The sequence below is a fragment of the Mus pahari genome, chromosome 11 (genome assembly GCF_900095145.1).
Source record: "Mus pahari chromosome 11, PAHARI_EIJ_v1.1, whole genome shotgun sequence".
NCBI lineage: Eukaryota > Metazoa > Chordata > Mammalia > Rodentia > Muridae > Mus > Mus pahari.
The window spans coordinates 59,723,059-59,728,197 of record NC_034600.1 but is presented as its reverse complement, the minus strand read 5'-3'; positions in this window follow the sequence as shown (position 1 = coordinate 59,728,197).

Sequence of the window (5,139 nt, the reverse complement as noted above, 5' to 3'; positions counted from 1 at the left end):
ACAAATTAGATCGTGTTAAGACCACATGAGAAGCGTCAGATAGTGAAGAAGGAAGTGAGATGGAGGTGATAGAAGATGCCCTCAGGCCTGACCTTTAACACAGAGAAAAGAAAAGATCCACGATTCCATGTGCAGAGAGGGACCTTGATAATGGCCCTGGAGTAGGAAACCATTACAGTCAAAAAGTTGTCTGCTTGAGTTGAAAAAGACTGTCAATGGAGAAGTGAACAGTTTATTGCATCCTGCCTTCCCAGGCTATTGGACACCATCAAATGGAACCAGCCTGCGTGCAACGGAAGCAGAGAAACTGAGTAACCCAACTACACCTCCCTGTTTGAGCCAAAATCTGCTTAACCTAAGACAATAGGAGGGAAATGAGCAGCTGATGGATCAGCTTATATAAGCCATCATCAGCACTGTTATTGCCAGGTGAGGTCTCATCAAGGACTAGAAGACAATGCAGGAAGGCTAGGCATCTCTGGGCATAAGAGAGGTGGTGCTTGGTGCTCACTTCCCCAGACTAGACGGGACTATATGCATGGTATCTGAGTTTCGGTTGATTCAGCCAGGACCCATGAGCACCTGGAGACGGGGGGGGGGGGGGGGGGGGGGGGGGGGGGAGCAGTGAGAGGGGGGAGCAGGAGCAAGGGTCAGAGAGCAAGAGAGCAAGAGAGAGAGGACTGGGTGAGCAACTCCCTTTACAGGGAGTCAGGCACACCTGGCTGTTGCCAGGCAACTATGGGGCGGAGCCTAGACTAAAGGCCAACACCATTTAAGTACACAGGGAATAGAGATCATTTACACAGGTCTGGGCTCTTTCAGTAGTAGTTGTGTCAATGAAAAGACAAGGGACCACAGTGATGGCCCAGAGCATGTCAGGACCACGCAAGTCAGCTACAATGACAAACACAGCAATTAAGAGCGTGGCTCTGTTCCCCTGTGTGCCTGAGCCACACCTAATAGGGGCAAGAAAATACTCAGTACCGATGGATACGGCTCTCGGAGATTTGTAAAAGTACATGAAAAGGTAGAAAGTGAAAACGAAGGCACCCTGTGTGAGTCAAAGAAGGGAAGCCATTGATTGAGTCTGGAGAGTGAGAATTCTCAGGGGAAGGGTGACAATTTCCTGCAGGTTGTTGGATAGGGAGCTGGTGGTCCTAATGCCCATATGTCGTAAAGATCATAAAGAACCACTTCTGTTGGCTGTGTGCCAGAAAGAGAGAGTAAGTCTCTGTTAGTGAACATGCCACACATTCTGGCTGTGGGATGCGGAGAAAATGGGCTGAGAAGGAACCGGAAGTTCCTTCCCTGTTAATTTGCTTGTAGAAAGCTAGGGGAGACCCTGCAGGCTTCTGAGGGAGAGAAACACTGATCTATCCAGATGCCTGAGAGTCGTCTGGAAGTCGACAACCTCTGCGAGGCATTGTCCTTGATAGGGTAAACTCTATGATAATCCTGCTGCCACTGAGCCGCCCACGCTGCTTTGAGTAACTCCACACACACACACACACACACACACACACACACACACCCCAAACCTACTGGATCACTAAGCTAGACTTGCGTGGAATCATTTCTTTGCTCTGTCGGTGATGCCCTGGATGTGCTGAACAGATGTTTCTTCGCGTCTCTCCAGGAAAGGTCATAGAACGTACAGAGAAAGTCAAGACTTTAACCTGAATATGTGATGAGAAGCCCAAACTTCCTTCTGTTATATTATGCTATGTGATAGAATGTCATGTGTGGTGTTGTGAGGAAAGGGGGCGGGACAAGAAAAGAGGGGGAAAGAAAAGAGTAAGGAGCAGGAAAAGGCAGGAAGTGGGCGGGGGGGGGGAGGATAATAGGGAGAGAACGTCCAGCGATGGGGAGAATAATAACAGTAGAAAGGACAAAATCTAAAATCAGTTATTGGAGAAAAAAGAATGACTTACTGATATACTGGCACTTGAATTACCTTAGAGAATAGAAAATATATTTTAACATGTGACTAGAGATAGAAAAGGATATCAAGTTAAAAAGTTGAAGAAATCAAAAACGTTAATGTACTTCAGAAAGGCTGCTAACATCTGTCAGGCTACACCCTTCCCAGGATGGTGCTGGTGGAAAAATAACAAAATAAAGAAAGTTTGTGACAGATTATGAAGGTGAGTATGCCATGCCAAGAAATGCTGGCATTTTTTATAAAGGATTTTAAAAATAAATCTATAATAAGTGGTTTTACATTTGAGGGAAATGCCTTAGTTGAGGAAATAGAACTATGTCCATGATACAGAACAATGAGCCATCTGTGGCTATTAATACAATAAATGTGGTACTAATACAATAAGTGTGGTATTAACACAATAAAACATTAGATGAGTCTAAGACGAACCACTGGCCCTTTGGGAATAACTAAAGAACATGAAGACAAGGGTGAAGATAAGGACACTGAAGTCCACGGTTACTCTTAGAGCATTCAAGAGAATGGAGAGGTAATTATCCACAGGGGTGTAGGCAAGTTAAGGTATAAATAAATAATAAATAAATAAATACTGAATCAATGCCTTTATCAAGATAGGTTTGGGTGATATGGAGGCAGAGCTCATAGAACCAAATAAAAGTATATAAATTCTGGAATAATGACTTGGGTATTATATAGACTGCAAAAACTAGTATTTGATTCTAAAGATCATACACAAATGAGGGGGCTTAAGGGGGTGGTAACGTAGCTAAAAATGTATTGAATACAAAGGGACTCCTTAGGTAAGGGACTTCTATCATAGTCAACCCCAGGCTGTTCTCAAACCCTGAACAAATGGCTAAGGTGCCTAGTTAACAGATCAAAGTGGACCTGGTTACCAGTTTCTCCCAGCAACCCTCAGTCCCTTACCTGTTACAGGGTATGACTTGCATAGCCTGCTCCCTACCCTAACCTTTCCAGCCCAGGGACTGGGCTGCCCTTTCCCCAGCTGCCCTTGCCTATATAATCTAGCCATTCTGATTACCTGGTCCTTTTATCTACAGTTTACCCTTCTGGCCTCCTGGCCCCCTGGCTCTCCCTCTCTCCATCTCCTCACACAGCCTGGCTTAGGATCATGTTCATGCTGGACTCTCCCAAATATCCTTGCCTTGAGTTATGCTCTTCCCTATATCTGCAAGCAACCTTCTCCGCCATACCTGAAAGCAGCGTGTCCTCCTTTTTATTTTTTATTTTTTTTTATTTTTTTATTCTTTATTCACAGCACTGTATTTGGTTGGGAAGATTAGAAGTCAATCCATTCCTGAGAACTAAGGATAAGGTGGGTCTGGGCGTATTCTGTGATCATGCATATTAAAAATAAGTACAGAAGATGTTCTGGCCGCTGGCCCGTGGGCAGCCTGCGTATTCGCTTTCCTTGGTTATAATAAGAGCACTCAGCTTCACGACACGTTTTTCATCCTTGGAAAGAAGTTAATTTCCAAAATTAGATTGTTCTTCTAAAAGGTTTCTGAGTCCTACAAGATAATTAGGAAGCCAAACCTCCAAACAGAGTCTGATGTCACCCACTCTGTCCTCCCTCACAGAGAGAGAGAGAGACTCAAGGTAGGAAATGGACAAAGATCACTGGTTTTACATTTCAGGGTGGGGAGAGACCAGTAGAATATTTTATTGCTCATGGGACCTAGCTCAAGACAATTGAGAAATAAAGACAAGATCAAAACTTGATTGTTTCCAAATTACACCTTATTGGCAGATGACGCTGAAGGATGTGGATCCTGAGATAGTTGTGTTTGGAGATGACAACTACATAGTTAGAGAACCGCTCCAACATGGGTTTTGTTGATATTGCAAAATGTCCAATTGCTGCAATTTTTTTTTTCCGTCTATTTGGAGCAAATGCTAAGCTCGAAGTGACAGGATTCTCTGCCTTCAGGAGAAGTCTGTGCCTGTTAGAGAAGCGTCTGCTGTTACCACCAAAGCACACGTCACCAGCTGGTGACTGGCACTGCGGAGGAAAAGCTGAGCCCCACCTGGAAGCAGAAGGTGTTTCTCTTTAGAATCCTAAAATAAAGAGAAACACTGCAGGGAGCTGCCCTTAAATGGTGTTACCGCTGCATGATTTTAGGAGCATAACATGAGATTCCTGTCACTATCTGAAACCCAACGTGTTTATAATTGCTATTGCCAAGGTCCCCTGGTCTCATGCCTTCCCTAAGCCTCTTCCTCTAGTCACTGTCCTCAATTCTCCTCTGACCTCTGACACCAACTCACCTGGGAACATTAGCTGTAACTTCTCTCTGCCCTCTTCTCCTGCCCCCCTTTATCTTCTCATTACTCATTACATCTGAAGCCATTTTCTACCTTCTAAACAGTTCTCCCCTCCCCCACCGCTCCTCCCCAGCAAAGTTTGAAGCTGCCTGAGGAAGAGTGTGGGCTCCTGTCTTGCTTTGTAGAAAGCCAACAGTCCTACAAGCGCCAGGAACTAACGTTCATAAAAATCTTCTTCCCGAGATGATACTTACAGACTCGGGAGCAGTGTGAGGATAAACCACTTTCTGATGAACAGTAAGTCGTATAATGACATTCCAAAGTGAATGTTTTCTCAAATTAGGTAAGGAAGGGAAACAAGGGGAGTCCCCTGTGGGCGGTGGGAGGACCATGCACAAAACGGAACGTTCCTTGGTGTCTGCACTATAAACTCAGCAGAAGTCAGTGTTTTAGAAAAAAAAAAAATCCTTCTGGGTTTTATGATAAATGAGACCAGCTATGCACATATCACCAGAACCACAAGACCTCTGGGCTAACTATACAACAGCAGTGTGTGGGGTTTGTATTCCCTCTCTGAGACCATTTGAGTTTCATTATTAAAACTAGCAGAAAATTCAGGCATACGGTATCTTCAAAATTCTTTGTATCTTGACCCTGGTCATATGTTTGAAAATATGCTAGACTGTACACAGTGTTTCATTCTGTCTCTAACAACTGGAGTTGCCAGTCCACTGGAGGAAAGAGCAAGGGTGGGGTTCCTTCTCCCCTTATCCTCACTTCCAATAACCTATAACAGGAGGGTTTTGTTTCCCTAGCTGTGCTTCAGCCCCTGGCCCCACCGCAGGCAATGCAAGCAGTGGCCCTGGGAAAAGTAGGGACACTTTCTGTGCTTAATTGGAAGTGAAAGTCCA